A 19,176-nucleotide genomic window follows, 5' to 3' on the forward strand; every position below is an offset into this window, starting at 1 on the left:
AATCAAGCAGTGACATGATTAGATTTGGAGTTTCAAAAGATCACTTTGGCTGCCACGTAGAGAGAGGATCAGGAGGAAATGAAATTTATCTATTATTCATTAAGGTATTAAAATTGGTCAGGGAGCATTTTCACAGACAAGACTTCTCTTCATTTACTCAAAAAATTTACAGGTGAGATTTAAGCTCTTGTTTTGTGATTTAGAAAAACCATAGTGAAGACAAATAAAAATGGGAGAAAGAGCAACCATGTTTATGCAAGAGTGGTGTTTACTTCTCAGTTTTGAGAATTATTTTTATAACAATTTTTCCCCATCAATCTCTAAGCACACACACCTTCTGTCACTAAAACAATTATCATTCTATCTGGATTTGTTCTAAAAATATAAATCAAGAGAAATCAACATTGTCCTTCCCTCATTGTCTTATCTGAAATGAAAATGGATCCATATAAAAAGCTTGTCATAGTGATTTGCCATGGCTTGACCAATATCTCCCATTTTAGGGTCATCCTTGGTTAATGAAGACCAGACACATTTCAGCCTGTCTGACACTAAGCTCTGAGGTGTAGCTTAGGGGCCCCCAGCTGATAGTTATCATTCACTGTATTTGCATTGTGAGATGCTCTGGTTTCCATCACAGGGCCATTATTTCCTGCTTCAAGGTCTTTATGAACAGTATAGTGATAAGAGCAACTTCAAGGGACTGATATTATGAGTTTGTAGGTTGGAGCTTTTCTCTTTCCAAGACTAGTCACGGAGTCCGTGTTTGCTTCCTCAGGAGAATTGTTATAGCACAGAATTATCACACAATTGAACACAGCTGGCACTCTGGCCTCAAGAGAAACCAGAAAAAGATTGGGGAGGATAAATGGCAGGTAGGTTAAACATAGGCTAAGAAAGCGACCCGGAGAAGAGAGAATCTCATTATAAGTTTATGGATATTTTAAATCTCTGAAGGTTTCTATTCACATTCAGCCCAATTCTACTAAAATTGCAAAGTAGTATCATTTGATTATTAGTCTTCCTACGATCACATTTAATATAGTTTTCTAAATGTTTTTCTAATTATTTTTACCTCTTTTCATCTTTGCATTTTTTATGAGATGTATAGTATATTATTGTCAATTGACAGCTGAAGAAAATGAAGTACAAAAATATTAACTAACTTATCCAATGTCATATAATTAATTAAAAACAGAGCAAGGAAAAGACTCCAGTTCAACTTCCTAATTCTAGCCTCTTTCCATTCAGTAGTAATCAAAACAGATTTGGATGTAATCATTAAGTTCTGCAAATAATTAAAAATAGAGTTACTTGGTCTATAATTTGGGGTTTGATTATTTGAATATCACTCCCCACCCCACCACCTTTTTGATAATGAAGCAAATATTTACAAAGATTAAGAAAATATTATAATAAGAAAAATTTGATTTTGTGAGGAAATTTCTTATCAGCCTCCTATCTTGAACAAGGTTTTGTTTGTTTTTTTCTTTCTCTGTCTAAACATAAGTTCCTTGTTGTATTCCTATTTATTTATTCATTTTAAGATGTGATGGTAGAAGATTGAAAGGAATGGATGTGGGGATATCAAAAACTCATTTGTTTAACTCAAATATGAGAGTATCAAATACATTCAAAGCATTGTAGTAGACTATGAAGGGGAGAAACAGAGTTAAGCTTAACAAAGAGTTTGCCTCAGTGGGTTTCATTGAGTTCCCACAGTGCTTACTGTAGAAGGCACTAGTGGGAGGATTTAAGGAAAAGAAAATCAGACAAAATTCCCACATTAGAGAAGCTTTGCAACCTAATTAGAGAAATATACATACTTGAAACAGCTAAGTAACAGCATGAGGTAATATGTGATTAAGTGTAAAAATGGGTGATTCCTGGCCATGTTTTTTTTTTTTTTTTCTGAAAGTATCATAAAATTATTTCAAACCACAAAGCAAAAAAGGAATTAGATGGATACCTGAATATCTTTGCCCAAGGCAGGATATACAGTAAAATATCACAAGAGAATGCAAAACTGTTAGAAACCTTGTCAGCAGTTGACTTCAAACCTCATCTCTGCACCCCTCTGCCTACCATTTTCCTTCTTTGTTTTTCTGTAGATCAAGATTTTCCTGCTTTATTGTGCACATGGCTAAAAATGCCTTCCTTGTTATTCTGAACTTTATGTGGTTTTTTTTGTTGTTGTTTAAGTAATCAAGCCAGAGTCATTAGCTATCTCTGAGTCCCAATTCTAGTTATTAGGACAGAGATTCTGACTGGTTCATCTTGGTCACTACTTCCTGATTCAGTCAGCTGTGGCTGGGTTGGAGAGCCATATATACAAAATAAATGTTGGATCAAACATCTGGGGGACTAAGAAAGTTCTAAGAAAAAAAGTGTCATATCCTAGCAGGATATCTTAAACTGTGTTTATAAGAGAAACTAATTCAGAAAAAAAATTATGGGCTGAGATGCGTTGCTAGAAGGCCTTGGGAACTGGTAGAACATAAAGAATCAGTAATATTTGGATTAGTGCAAGAGGATGGAGGAAGGAGTAATTCCAGTACAGCAATTGAAATGGCATAAGAGTAGAGATAAGTCAGGTATGTTTGAGCAGCAATGGGTAGATGGGTCTTCCTAGAGTCAAGGATTCATGTAGTACAGTTTTGAAAAATAATATCATTTATGTGGGAAATACATTAGAGGTGGGTTCCTAGTTTCCTTTTCGGGTTATAAATGTAGCTTTAGAGATTGTCAGCATTTGAATGCTAACTTTTCTAAACTCATGAGAATAGATTAAATAATCCATGGATGTATATTTAAAATGAATAGGGAAGAGGATTAAGGCCAGAACCTTGAAAAACATCAACACTTTAGGGATGGAGAAAAGAAGGAAATCCTGAGGAAAAGTCTGGAAAGGAATGGCTACAGAGATAGAAGGAAATGCTGTCATAAAGGGCAAAGGAGAAGAGAATTTCAATTAGAAAGTAGTGAACAGATCGGTTGCAGGAAATTCAAATAAGATAAGGCCTGAAAAATGTTCATTGGATTTGACAATTGGAAGAAAAACAGGTGGATAAATGATGTTAAGTCTGTGGAGAAGACAAATATATGGGTCAATGTGTGAATGAGAGGGTATAGATGATGGAGGCATGAGGTCACCATCAAGAAGATCCTCTTTGAGCAGGAGATGAGTGGAGGGAAGGCAATGGGGAAGGAAGAGGGAGGCAAAGAACTAGGGAAAGGTTTGAAACTGGGGAGCACATTGACCAAGTCAATAAACTGAGGAGAAAAAATAATGAGGAAAAATTCACAGAACGATTTGTGAGAGTATGGAACGTGGTTGAGATGTGTTTTGGAGAATGACAATATGCAGAAAGAGTCAAGGACTGAGTTGAGGTCATTAAATTTGAAAATAAAATTATAAAGGGATATTCTGAATTACATGGTTTCTCAATCACTTTTATTTACCTGATTGCATTAAATCTATCTAACCAGTCTGTGAGGTTGGCAGCCCAAATATTATTGAGCCACTATTCAGGAATGAGGAATTGGACATTACTTAATTAAAAAGCTTGCCTGGGGTTCCAAGGTATTAAGGCGCAGGGACTCAAATCCAGCTTCTAAAACTCTAGTTCTGGTGCTCATTCAGCTTCACTGTGATTTCTAATACCTGTGTATCTGCAGCTATGTAGGATAACTACAGTTATCGTGAGATCAAAGAGCAGATGTCACGATTTTAGGTGCGTAGTAAGGGAGTAGAAATAAGACATATAGACCTATGTTTTGAGAAATTTAAAAGTAAAGGGAAAGGAAATTTCAGAACAGAGTAGGGGTTTGGGTATTTTTTCTTATGGTTTTAAATTGATGTAGAAGCCTTGAGGTGCTTGTCCCATAAGGAGAAATACCAGAGGTGAAGGAGAGCCTGGGGATGAAGGAGAAAGAAATGGTCAAATGCAAAGTTCTGAGAAAGACAGCACAGATGGAGGGGTCAGCTTTCAAAAGAGTAGCCATGGCTCCTCCTTGGTAAGCCATGGAGATTAAAGGATGGTGAAATGTGGGGACATTTTGAGACAAATTAGTCTACAAGTTCTAGGTTTCCTCCTTTGTCAACAGATAATATGCATGATAAAAAGGTTTTGTGAGAACACCATTAGAAACTCTGTATAACTGCTTAGAAAACAGTAAGAAATGAATTTTTGGTGGATATAAGTGTTATGTTGAATGCTAGTAGGCTGGACTCACCAAAAATTCCATCAACTCCCTCATGTTCCTCATACCCCTTGCAGTTAGCTGGGGTCATTCTGGTCATGGGCTATGAGCAGAAGTGATGCAAATTCCTTCTGGGTCAACATGTGAACAGTCAGTGATTCTCCCATTGTCTTTTCCTCTGCCCAGCAAGGAAATGTTCCATACAGTAGAGACACTGTCAGCCTGGAGGGAGTAGAGCTTCCCCTTCTGCCTCTTCCTGACTAGCATTAGTCACGTGTCACGATGAAACAAATGTACTTTTCTTGTGCTGTGCCACTGATTACAGGGTTAATTTGTTAAGTCCGCATAACCTAGCCTATCCTGACTACTGCTACTGCCACCAGGCTAATGGCAGTTTCCACAGCCTATTCATCTTGTTTCTAAGAATACATGTTAAATTAGACCCTAGTTAGTTATAAAGTATTTTTATATTTAGCACTAGGAATCTTCTGTAAAGTTAAATTTACTTGACTTTCTTTCAAAGAGATTCAGAAAGTACTGTTTCAGCATGGACCATGGTGCCCCGTGCTGGGAGTTTAGAACACAAAGTTAATAATAATAACAATAGTGAGTATGTATCAAGCTGCCTTACTCCAGGTGTAGTGTACTTCACAACAAAACTCACAATTAACTCCATTTTACAAATGAGGGAACTGATCCCAGAGAGGTTAATTACTCTACCAAAAACATAGAGCTAATGGGTGGTAAAACTAGAATTCTAAATTAGGCACTAGAATTCATACTTTCAATCACTCTGTTTTCCCCTTACTCAGTGGTATCTACCCCAGTGAAGTTCAGAATCTCTGGAAAGAATTCTAAAATTCTAGGCCATGGATTGGGTGCATTAGAATTAGCTGAGGAACTTTTACAAAAATAGGTATTCATGAGCTCTTCCTAGACCCACAGAGTCAGAAGCTGTATGGTAAGGCTTTGTGTATTCTAATTGCCAATCAAGTTTGGAAACCACTAGGAGTCTAGGAGTAATATAGGCACTTAAGTACTTCTGATATGGTGAGAGAAAAGATAGATTCCTTGAAAAGTCCAATAGAACTGATATTAGGGCAATTAATTCTGCTTTTGTAACTATAATACAAGATGAGTTTGTAGTTGAAGGAGGAGGGGTAATAGTTTGATAAAAAGATGGATAAAAGAAAATCCATGATATAAAATAAGCGAACACAAAAAGGAATATTTAGTCCACTTAACCTGTAAATATTGGGGTTTCATAGGGCTTAATGGAAGTTCCCTTCTCTCCTTTCCTTATATTTTCTCCTAAGTGATCTTAATTATTGCTGTGGGTCTAAATACTATCTCTATATTAGTGACTTCCAAATTTACATCTTAAGCCCAAAGTCTCCCCTAAGATCAAGGATCTTATAGGAACTGGTTACTGTTCTTTTCCCACATATATTTCACAAGCTTCACAAACTTAATACATCTGAAACTCTTGATTTCTCTCCTAAACTAGTTCTTCAAAACTTTTGAATCTTAATAAATGACACTGGTCCTATTACCTATTGTTGCATAACAAAGATCCCAGAACTTAGTGACTTAAAGCAGTAATTTATTATTATTATTATATCCCAAGATTCTGTGCATCAGGAATTTGAGCAGGGCTCAGTGGGGATCACCCATCACTCCCTAGACATGCCATAATGTGTGGGGCCTCAGCTGAGGTAACACTACTGGCTGGAAGTTGGAAGAGCTGGGGGCTGGATGGGCAGCTTTCCCTCCCCTTACCTCCCTGTCACTCCTGCCCCTGCTGGTATCTCCACTTGGCTGCCTGAGGCTTTCTCGTAGTATGACTGACTCACGGTAGTCAAACTTCCTACTTGAAAGCTCAGGGCACTAAAAGCAATTGTCCCCAGAAACATGGGCAAAGCTTCTTCTAACCAAGACTCAGAAGTCCCAGAATGTCACTTCTGCTGTATTTCTGGGTCAGACAAGTTCAGCTCAGAGTCAAAAGGTGTGTGTAGTATGCTAGTGGTAGTGGTGGAGATTATAATCTCTCTTTCAATGAAGGAATTAGCAGAGAATTTGTAGCCAAATTTAATCTACCACAGACACCATCACATCAATTTCTCAAGCCTGAAATTTAGGATTAATCCTTAATTCCTTCTTTCTGTGACCTCCAGTAAGTCTTGCTGTTCTTACCTCCACAGCTTATCCTGAATCTATTTCTTCTGACACTACCATAGTCCAAATTGCCATCGTCTCTTGCTTGCAGAGGCATCCTAACTATTTTCACAGTTGTCTTTCTTGCCTTCCTATAATGTATTCTCCACCTAGAAGTCAGGGTGTGATCCCATTACTTCTGATTAAACTACTCCATGGCTTTACACTGAGAATAAAATCCAAATTCCTTGACAAGACCTAAAGGCCCTTCCGGATCTATCCCCTGTTTAACCCTAAACTTATGTCAAACCATTTTACCCTAACTCATTACACTCAAGACACACTGCTCTTCACAGTTCCTCGAGCAGTGGTTCTCAACTGGGGGAAATTTTGCCCCCTCATAAGGCATTTGGTAATGTCCTGAGATGTTTTTAGATGCTGCTATGTATCCTCCCAGGTGCAGGAAGCCCCCACAAGAAAGGCTGATTCTGACAAAGGATGGGAGGTATTTCTGTTTATCAACCAAAGAGGTACTACACCGTACAACTCACTTCGTCCCAACAGCTTTAAAATATATGATTCTTTACACATTAAAAATGTCAGGAGTTTTCACTATATCAATTATTTGCATAAATTGAGACTTTGCTACAATTTTTGTATCACATTCTTTCAAATTTGGATAATTCAAAATCATGTAAAATGTATTGTGTGTTATTTCCAGTCTATCTAGTTTAGGAAGAATGAAGTAGCATTCTCTCTCTACTACTCTATCTGTTTTTGGAGGTCTCCGGACCTGGCCCTCCTCCTCTTGTTAGTAATCAGCAACTCCCTGCAATTCTACAGCTTTCTCTGAGGCATGATGACCACTGTTGCTATGGAATCCGATGTGACATTAGGCTCCAAAGGTTGATGGTGCCTTTGTCCTTGGTGTTTAGGCTGGTGATCAACTCCCTTCTTCCCCACACTCCTTTCAGTACTTGCTAACATGAATTTAGACTCCAGTGTTGTCCCTGACCCTGAAATGCATCTATCAATAGACTCTGAGCAGTATGGAAACACACACTTTGGGCAACCTTAATATAGATTAAGTTATTCCAGCAAACATAGATTTGTGAATTCTTTCTGTCTTATCCAACTCTGCCCCCACTACTTGTCCAGAAGAGGGTCTCTGCAAGGGAAAGTGATTTGTCACCTCTAGATAACACTAGGATAACACTTTTTTTGGCCCAGCCTGAAGAGGAAAACAGACACATACGTGTATTCCATCCAGCACTGACTTTGTGTTGCATTTGGCCCATGGTGGGGTGGCGTCGGGGGAACCAACACAGGATGGCAAGGAATACCTATTTAATCATTTGCCAATTCTGCCTTTGGACATAAAAAATGCTATTTGAGGTCAGATTTCCTGAGAGTCTGATTGAGGTATCATTGGCAACTGTGAAATCTGAAGGTTCAAGAGGAGTAGCCGTACCAGGCAATAGCTGATTCTTTTTGCTAAGCTTTCATTTCACTCTTAGTTAAGGAAAATTTTCAGGGACTATAACCTATAGAAAGCTATTGATACTTTAGACTGTACTCAAAACAGCTAAATGTAGAATAAAAATTTATTTTAAGCATCTGTGTAATACTTTGAAATACACACACAGGATTTTTTCCTGCTTGTTTTGCATAATCTCTGCACTCAGCAATATCATTAAAGAAAAAATGAGCTCTTTTCTTTCAGCTGTTGTATGCCTGGTTTGTTAAGTAAAATCCCTTGGTCTCATTAGACCAAGAAAGAAGACTATGACCTCTTGTGGAAGCTAGGTGAAGCATTTTATTGCAATAAGAATTATGTAGCCAAGTACATAGAAATATATGTAATAGCTTCCATGATTCCCTGATCATAGCAGCTAGAAGTGATTTCTCCCTGTTTTGACCTCCAATATCATGCATCTGCTCTTGTCGTAATTCTTTTAAATACTGCCATGTTTTGTGATTATTTTATTTATTCAGTATATTTATTTAACATGTCAGCCATTTTTATGTGGCTAAGATTATGAATAAAATACAGTTCTTTCCCTTAAGCTACTCACAGCCTACTAAGAAATTGCATAAAAATAAATATATAATTACAATGTAATGTGAAAGAGTGCTAACAGAGGTTTGTGCATAGAGTTTTGAAAGCTCAGATGTATTGATAATATATCTTATTTTTCAAACTAATTTGTAAAAAATTTTTCCCTATGTCCATTCCCATAATAACTTGAATTTATTTGGAAGTTATTCAGTGTTTATTAATTTTGTTTCATTTTTGGTTTTGTTTTTGAATACTTCCTCATTGGGAGAGCACATCCTCTAGAATTCTTAACGTTCTATTTTTACTGAAGTATAAAATATACAGAAGGTACTCCACATCCCAAGTTTATATCTCAGTGAAATATCTAAAGTAAACATGGCCATGAAACCACACCCCAGGATGGTGTGCTGGAGATGGCTTGTACCAACTTGTGGGATCCAACTGTTAAATATTCAGGAATTTTGCCACTGGTTGTTCAAATGTTGGTAGCTTGAAATTGGGCAACATGAGAATATTTAACTACTAGGAGCTTTGTTCCAGAAAACAAGTTGCTAAACTTGTTCTAAACATTTAACATCACTGATTAATCACTGCTGATTAATAAATACAGAATTAACAGCATCCCTGAAGCCACTCCTATGTCTACTTCCAATCATTAACCGTTCTATTTTAGGAGTAACCACCAACTTGATATCTAGCACTATAAGGTTAACTTACTACTTTACAAATGTTTAGCTTGAGGAAAGAAGAGATTCATGAGGGTGTGAAGCTTAAACGATTTGGGGCTCTCTTTAAATAAACAAATACATAATTATAAATAAAATAATAGGTACAGGGCCTTAGATGGAATCTGAGCAAGTTAAAGGACCTCCATATTATCTTCAAGGTAAATCTAACTTTGCTGGTGTGTATATTTTCTTTCCTTCTTTCTTCTTCTTTGTTTTTTTTTTTTGGTCTTGCTTCTATCATTTACTATTGTGTTTGAGAGACTCATCTATGCTGTTGCATGTGGCAGTCTGTACATTTCATTGTTTGAATTTACCACAATGTACTTATCCATTCTACTGTGGTTGTTTCCAGTTTGAGGCTCCTACCAATACTCCTGCTACAAACACATGTACATGCCTTTTGGTGCACACGTGTTTCATTGTGTTGGATGTATATCTATGAGTGGCATTGTGACATAATAGGGTGTCCATGTGTTCAGCTTTAGTAGATAGTGCCAAACAGTTTTTCCAACTGGTGGTAAAAGTGTATGGTCCCAACAGCAGTGTATGGGAGATCCAGTTCTACCTTTTTGCCAAAGCAGAGTATTGTAAGACTTAAAATTAGCCATTCTGTGCATTGCCCTGATGTCCAGTTAGCTTTAGAATATTTTTCTAACAAGTTTTGCTCCTTTGGATATTTTCTTTTGTGCAGTGTTTTGTGCATTAAAAATTGGGTTATCTATTTTTAACGTCTTCTAGCAGTTATTTTTATATTATGGATATGAATTCTTTGAGGGGTATATGCAATGCAAATCTTTTCTCTCATTTTCTAGTTTGGGTTTCACTCTTTTACAGTTATCTTTCAATGAAGCTAAGTTCTTGATTTTGTAGAAATTTAATCATTTTAATAGCTAGCACATTTTGCACTCTGTTTATGAAATCTTTTCCTCCCCCAAAACATTAAGGATACTCTCCTGTGTTATTTTCTAAAAGCATTATTGTTTTACCTTTCATTTACTGAAAAATATCTATCACTATGATGGAGGATTTTTCTATATTTCTTTTAGTTCTGTCACATTTTGCTTTATATAATTTCAATCTATTATTCATTGCAAAGAAATCCAGAATTATAATGTATTCCTGGTGGACTGATATTCCCTTCATCTTCAACAATGCTTCTTGCCTCAGAGTCTATCCTCTTTGATAGTTGTATGCTTACAATAGTTTCCTTTTATTTAGTATTCACATTGTAAACTTTCCCCTTTCTTTATTTTCAGTCTATTTGCATCCTTATTTTTAAGGTGTGTCTATTATATCTACTGTTATTTTTATCCAGTCTGACAAACTTTGTCATTTAATAGGAGTATTTAGTTCAGTTACATTAAATAGTTACCTATGTGTTTGGACTTAAATCTACTATCTTATGTTTGATTTATATTTCTCCAATGTGTTCTGTGTTACTTTTGCCATGGCCATTTTCTTATTTTATAGGTTATTGTAAATGTTTTACATTTTCCCGTATGGGCTTGTTAGTTCTACATTTGTTTCTATTTGTATTGGTTGCCCTAAATTTTACAACATGCATTTCTGACTTATTCTAAAAAAATAGTGTTTTTACCACTTCTCCTCCTACTCCTAATTAGGCTTTTGCTGTTTTTTGTCATATAATTTATTATACATATGTCTATATATCACAAGGCAACATTTTTATTATTTTACACAGTTAATAGCCATTTAAATTTAGCCACATATTATCCTTTCCATAATTCTCATTCCTTCCTGAACCGCCATGATTCTATCTAGGTTCATTATTCAAATATTGAAAGACCTTTAATATTTACTTTAGTGCATATCTTTTGTCTTAATTACTGTAGCTTTAGAGTAACTCTTGAAATCAGATTGTTTATGTCCTCCAAATTTGTTTTCTTCTTCAAAATTGTTTTGGCTCTTCTACATCTTTTGCATTTCTACATAAATTTAAGGTTATCTTGTCAATTTCTAGAAACATAACTCTTCATTTTATTCTTTGACTTTGCTATTAGTTCTAGTATCTTTTTTGAAAATTTCTTAATTTTTTTAAATACACATGATCATGTTGTCTATGAATAAAAGGAGTTTAACTTCTTAATTTCCAACCTGTATGACTTTTCTTTTCTTCCTCAGTTGCACTGGCTAGGACCTCTAAACCTATGTTGAACAGAAGTACTGAGAGTGGACAGAATAGTCTTGTTCCCAGACTTAGGGAGAAAGCATTGAGTCTTTTCCCTTTAACAACTGATACTAGCTGTAGGTATTTTACAGATGCCTTTTATGGGATTGAGGGTATTATTTTCTATTCCTAGTCTTCTGAGGGTTTTTATAAATGGGTGTTGAATTTTTCAAAAAAAATCTTATGTATACTGTGTATTGGAGCAGTCATGCAGTTTTTCTCTTTATTGTGTTAATATGGAGGATTATATTGTTCAACTTTCATATATTAAACCAAACCTGTACTACTTGAATAAATCCCACTTGTTCATGATGTATTAGCCTTTTTATATATTGCTGGATTCAATTTGCTAACATTGTTAAAGAGTTTTGTATCTATGTTCATGAAGTATATTGGTCTGAAATTTCTTTTCTTGTAATAATATCCTTTTCTGATTTTGGTATCAGTAGCACTGGCCTCATGGAATAAGTTGGGAAGGGCTTGTTTTTCCTCCATATTCTGAAACAGTTTGCATAGAATTAGTATTTTTTATTTCTAAGTGTATAATAGAATTCATCAATGAAGCCTCTGTCTCTGAAGGGTTTTGTGTGTGTGTGTGTGTGTGTGTGTGTGTGTGTGTGTGTGTGTGTTTTGGGGGGAATTTTTATTTATGAATTTGGTTCTTTAGCTATATAGTTCTACTATGTCTCAAGTTCGTTTTGGTCATTTGTGCCTTTCAAAGTTGTCCACTTCATTTACATTTTTAAATTTATTGACATAAATTTTTCATAATATTGTCTTATTTTAATGTGTGTAGGATTGCTAGTGGTTTCCCCTCTTGCATTCTTCTTGGTATTGGTAGATTTTGTGTTCTCTCCTAGTTTTTTTTGTTGTTGTTGTTTTTCTTGATCAGTCTAGCTTGAGGTTACTCTTCTCTATCAACAAGTTTTTGGTATCTTTTTTTTCTCCAGTGTTTGTTTGTCTCTTTTCTTTTTCATTAATTTCTGCTCTTATTTTATTCCTTCTACTTACTTTGAGTTTAATTTTCTCTTCCTTTTCTAGCTTATAAAGTGGAAGTTTAGAAAACTGAGTTTAGATCTTTCCTCTTTTCTAATATAAGAATCTAAAGCTATAAACATCCTGTGAGTGCTATTTTAAATTCATCCTACAAATTTTGATTTGGTGTATTTTTATTTTCATTCAGTCCAAAATAACTTCTAATTATATGTGAGATTTCTTTATTTACCCGTTGTTTTAGAAATGTGTTGATTAATATCCATATACTAAAGGATATTCCAGATATTTTTGATACTGATTACTAATTCATTTGTTGTCAAAGAAAACACTTTGCATGATTATAATCCTTTTAAATTTATTGAAAAATTTTTATGGACCAGCACATGTCTATCTTGGAGAATGTTTCATGTGCGTTTGGAAGGAATATGTATTCTCTAGTTGTTGAGTGGAGTGTATTAAAATGTCAATTAGATTCATACTTACTTTGTGCCTACTTGCTTTACAAATTACTGAAGGAGGATTTTGAAATTTCTAGCCTTTATTATGTATTTATTTGTATCTCCTTACATGTCAGTTTTTGTTCCTTGTATTTTGAAGCACTAATTTTAGGTGCATAGCCATTTAGGATTTGTATTTCTTCTTAAAGAAATGAAGCTTTTAAATGTACAGTCAGTTCCTATTATTCATGGTAGTTATGTTCTATAATGTCACTGTGAACACTGAATTAGTGAATACTGAAAAATCACTCCCAGAGAAAATATATACACATATGTACATGTAGGACATAGATTATAATCTTAAATGCTAAAAAACAACATGGCATGGTAGATTCTTCTTCCTTTATTTTACAAAAGAAAAAATGAGGCTCAAAAACGTGAAGTGACTTGCCTGAGGCTGCCCCACTGACATATGCCAGAGCTGGGATTTAAACCCTGTCTGTCTGGCCCCAGAGATGGATCTTCTTGCACTACATCTCACTGCCTTCTGCTGTCTCTTTACTCTGGCCATCACAATATGAGAACTGGAAAAAGTAGGCAGAGCATTGCTTTGTTCAACCTCAGCTGGGAATGTGTATGTCGGAAGGCCAAAATTCGCCCCCATTCCTCACAAGTCCACAAATGACCACAAAAGTATGGGGAATATTGATTTGGGGATGAAAAATAAATTTTAGCCAGGAAGTGAATCCACAAATAATGAGGATCAACTGTACCTCATTTGATAAGTAGGAAGTTGACAAATAATAAGTAATATCCTTATTCTGAAGTCTATTTCATCTGACATTAAAATAGGCACTTTTCTTGATTAGTGTGTTTGCATGGTTTTCTTTTTCCATCCTTTTATCTGTAATTTTTATATCTGTATGTTTAGAATGAGTTGCTTTTAGCTATAGTTGGGTCTTGAATTTTTATAAAGTCTGACAACTCTATCCTGTTAATGTTTTATCCATTTATATGTGATGTTATTACCATTATGATTTGAATCTACCGTGTTTCTACTTGTTTCTTATTTGTCTTATCTGTATTCTTTTTCCCCACTTTTTTTTTTTTTTTTTTGCATTAAGTGATTTTTAGGATTATAGTGGATTCACTAGTTTCTTATTGCTATACCTCTTTGTGTTGTTTCTTTAGTTTTTTTCTCTTGGGCAGAGGCTTTTTTTTTTTTTTTTTTTTTTTGCGGTAGGCGGGCCTCCCACTGCTGCGGCCCCTCCCGTTGTGGAGCACAGGCTCCGGACGCGCAGGCTCAGCGGCCACGGCCCACGGGCCCAGCCACTCCGCGGCATGCGGGACCCTCCCAGACCAGGGCACGAATGTGTGTCCCCTGCATCGGCAGGCGGACCCTCAACCACTGCACCACCAGGGAAGCCCGGGCAGAGGCTTTTGTAGGTCCTTGAGTTTCTTAAGGAATCTGTGAGGTCAAACTGTTTTCACAGTGATGCTAAGAGTTATTTGCATTTTTTCTCTCTTGTATGGTGGGGTTTTCCAGAAGCTATATATCATGTCATGTTACAACAGATTAAAATTGCAGCAGATATGAAAATCTAGTCATCTATTATTAGGCCAACATTAAAATAATTTGTAAAGTGTGAAGTAATGATACTTTTAAGCACGCTTTTGTTTTGTTAGACACAGTATTTCATTAAAATATGTACTATGTATGTTAACATATAATGAGTTTATCACTATTTTTAATATTTAAAAATTAATTTATAGTATGATAAATACTGAGAGATAGAACTAATATAAATAAGCTCTTTAGAGTCCCAAATAATTTTAAGACTCTAAGTTTTTCTAAGATCAAAAAGTTGGAGAATTAGTGCTCTGGGTTTTATCATATGTATCTCTAATTTATCACAGTCTACCTGCAAATAATAATATACCACATTGCACATAGTATAAGAGCTTTGCAATAGTATACGTTCATTTTTCATCTTCTATTGTTTGTGTCATTGTTATTATACATTTTTTTCCTACATTTGTTATAAACTTCACAAAGCATTGTTAATGTTCTCTCTTTAAACCGTCTTTTACCTACATATTACCATTTCCAGTAATCTTTATTTCTCTATAAAAATACAGCTTTCTTTCAGGTGTCCTTTTCCTTCTACCTGAAGAATTTCCTTTAACATTTCCTGGAGTGTGGCCTGCTGTCAATGAATTCTTCACAGACAGGGAGATGCTTAGGAGTCATAAAGGTCAGTTAGTTTTGATGAGTGACTGATATTAGGACAGATATAAAATATAGGAGAGAGATATTTTAGAACCAGAGTTGGCAAGATTTAGCAACTGATTGGATGGATTGGGGATGAAGTGTTACATGCTAAAATGCCTTTTAAACATCATAGTCAATGCAATAAGAATAAAAGAGTAAATATGGGGAAGGTTCATCCAAGAGTATTATTTGCAGATAATAATACTGTCTAACTGGAAAACCCAGAATCCACTGAAAAATCATTAAAATCACTACATTTAATAAAGAAATTAATGTGTATATAAAATTTATTTCTTGTATTTAAGAAAGCTATTATCTATTAGAAAATATAATAGTAAACAACAGCAGCAACAAAAACCATAAAAATATCTGATCAAAATAGAACAAACATTTGAAATACCTGGCTAAGGAGCTACTAATAAGAAATGTAAAGAGCTGATAGAAAGAAAACTATAAAGAACTTGAATGAAAAAATTAATAACTAGAAAGATGCATCTTGAAATATGAGGCTTAATATGTCCATTCTCTCTAATCTATAGATATAATTAATTCAAAATAAAAATTCAAGTAGATAAATTTGATTCTAAATGTTTATTTTGAATGAATGAGAATATGGTATAAACATTTTTTAAGTGGTAAGGAATCTTGTCCTATCAAATATTAATATACATTATAAAGTCATTATAATGCTAGTATAGGAATGAATAGACAATTAGTAAAATAGAATAAAGGTCATGGCCACATTTAAGTATACATATCAAGATTTACTGTATAATGACTTTGAGCCAAATTAGTGGGGGAAATAGAGATTGACAGTATTAGACAAGAGCTGCTATTTGGCAAAAAAAATAAAATAAGATCTCTACTACATAATATATGTTAACATAAATTTCAGATGATAGGTTAAAGATTTGAATATAAAAGTAAAGCCATAAAATTACTAGAAGAAAAATACAAGTAGAAGACTGTGTGGTCTGGAGTTACAAGGCTTTCTAACATAATAACAAATATATAAACCTTAAGAAAATGACTTACTTTGGCTCATTTAAAATACATAACTAGTGGATGGAGACACAATGGCAGAGTAGATGATGTGATCTTACCACTTCTTATGAAAACACCAAAATCACAACTACCTGCTGAATAACCATCAAAAAAAAATGCTAGAACCTACCAAAAAAGATACCTTGCATCCAAAGATAAACAAGAGGCCACAACAACATGTAAGGAGAGTGCAATCATAATAAAATCAAATCCCACACCTGCCAGTTGGGTGACCCACAAACTGGAAAATAATTATATTACAGAAGTTCTCCCAGAGGAGTGGAAGTTCTGAACCCCACATAAGTCTCCCCAGCCTGGGGGGGTCTGGCATCAGGAGGAAGAGCCCCCAGAGAATCTGGCTTTGAAGGCCAATGAAGGTTGATCACAGAAATTCCACGGGACTGGGTGTAAGAGAAATGCCACTCTTAGAGGGGACACACAAAGTCTCGAGCACCAGGACTCAAGGAAAAAAGCAGCAATCTCATAAGAGACTGGTCAGACCACCCTGTTAGTATTGGAGGGTCTCCTGCAGAGGTAGGGGGGTGGCTATGGCTCATTGTGGAGACAAAGACACTGGCGGCCGTAGTTCTGGGGAATACTCATTGGGGTGAGCCCTTCTGGAGGCTGCCATTTTCTTACTGAGACCTTGCCCCACCCAACAGCCTGCAGGCCCCAGTACTGGGATGTCTCAGGCCAAGCAACCAACAGGGCAGGAACATAGCCCCACCCATGAGCAGACGGGCTGCTTAAAAAGTCTTCCTGAGCCCACATCCCTCTAGACATGCCACATGGTGCAGCCCTGCCCACCAGAGGGACAAGACTCAGCTCCACGCACCAGTGGGCAGGAACCAATCCCTCTCACCAGGAAGCCTGCACAAGCCTGTTTGTTAGATAGCCTCATCCACCAGGGGGCAGACAGCAGAAACAAGGAAAACTACAACCCTGCAGCCTGTGGAATAGAAACTGCAATCACAGAAAGTTAGACAAAATGAGACAGCAGAAAAATATGTTCCAGGTAAAGGAACAAGATAAAACCCCAGAAGAACAACTAAGTGAAGTGGAGATAGGCGAACTACCTGAAAAACAATTCAGAGTAATGATAGTAAAGATGATCCAAGATCTCAGAAAAAGAATGGATGCACAGATCAACAAGATACAAGAAATGTTTAACAAAGACCTAGAAGACCAAAATAAACAGAAATGAACAATCAAATAACTGAAATGAAAAATACACTAGAAGGAATCAATAGAATAAGTGAGGCAGAAGAATGGATAAGTGAGATTGAAGACAGAATGGTGGAAATCACTGCCACAGAACAGTATAAAGGAAAAAGAATGAAATGAGGAAAGTCTAAGAGACTTCTGAGACAATATTAAATGCACCAACATTTACTTTATAGGGGTCACAGAAGGAGAAGAGAGAAAGGACCTGAGAAAATAAGTGAAGAGATAATAGATGAAAACTTCCCTGACATGGAAAAGGAAACAATCACCCAAGTTCAGGTAGCGCAGAGAGTCCCAGGCAGGATAATCCCAAGGAGGAACATGCTGAGACACATAGTAATCAAAATGACAAAAATTAAAGACAAAAAATATTAAAAGCAACAAGGGGAAAAAAAACAAGTAACATACAAGTGAATTCCCATAAGTTAATCAGCTGATTTCTTGGCAGTAATTCTGCAGACCAGAAGGGAGTGGCACTATAGATTTAAAGTGATGAAAGGGAAGAACCTACAACCGAGAATACTCTATGCAGCAAGGCTCTCATTCAGATATGACAGAGAAACCAAAAGCTTTACTGACAAGCATAAGCTAAGAAAATTCAGCACCACCAGACCAGCTTTGCAACAAATGCTAAAGGAACTTCTCTTGGTGGAAAAGATAAGGCCACAACTAGAAACAAGTAAATTACAAATGGAAAAGCTCACCAGTAAAATCAAACATACAATAAGGGTAGGAAATCATCTACACACAAACATGATACCAAAACCCACAACTGTGAGACAAGGAGACCACAAACACAGGATATTGGAAATGCATTCAAAATTAAAAGACCAGCAACTTAAAACAATATTCTTTATATATAGACTGCTACAGCAAAACTTCATGGTAACAGAAAACCAAAAATCTACAATAGATACATACATAAAAAAAGAAAAAGAAATCCGAACACAACACTAAAGTTAGTCATCAAGTCACAAGAGAACAAAAGAGGAAGGGAAGAAAAAATACCTACAAAAACAAATCCAAAACAATTAACAAAATGGCAATAAGAAAATACATATCAATAACTACCTTAAACATAAGTGAATTAAATAGTTCAACCAAAAGACATAGACTGGTTGAATGGATACAAAAACAAGACCTGTACACATACTGTCTACAAGAGACCCACTTCAGGTCTAGGGACACATACAGACTGAAAGTGAGGGGATGGAAAAAGGTATTCCATGCAAAAGGATATCAAAAGAAAGCTGGAGTATCAATAGTCGTATCAGATGAAATAGACTTTAAAATGAAGACTGTTACAAGAGACAAAGTAGGACACTACATAATGATCAAGGGATCAATTCAAAAGATATAACAATTGTAAATATATATGCACCCAGCATATGAGCACCTCAATATATAAGGCAAATATTAATAGCCATAAAAGGAGAAATCAAGAGTAACACAATAATAGTGGGGGATTTTAACATCCCACTTTCATCAAAGGACAGATCATCCAGACAGATGATCAATAAGGAAACACAGGCCTTAAATGACATATTAGACCAGAAGAGCTTAATTGATCTTTATAGAGCATTGCATCCAATAGCAGCAGAATGCACAGTGTTCTCAAGTGCACATGGAACATTCTCCAGGTTTGATCATGTGCTGGGCCATGAAGTGAGCCTTGATAAACTTAAGAAAATTGAAATCATATCAAACATCCTTTCCTACCACAACACTATGAGATTAGAAATTGACTACAAGGAAGAAAAAAACATAGAAAACACAAAGACATGGGTGATAAACAATATGTTACTAAACAACCAATGGATCACTGAAGACATCATAGAGGAAATAAAAAAATAGCAAGAGGAAAATGAAAA

The sequence above is a fragment of the Pseudorca crassidens genome, chromosome 14 (assembly GCF_039906515.1).
Source record: "Pseudorca crassidens isolate mPseCra1 chromosome 14, mPseCra1.hap1, whole genome shotgun sequence".
Taxonomy (NCBI): domain Eukaryota; kingdom Metazoa; phylum Chordata; class Mammalia; order Artiodactyla; family Delphinidae; genus Pseudorca; species Pseudorca crassidens.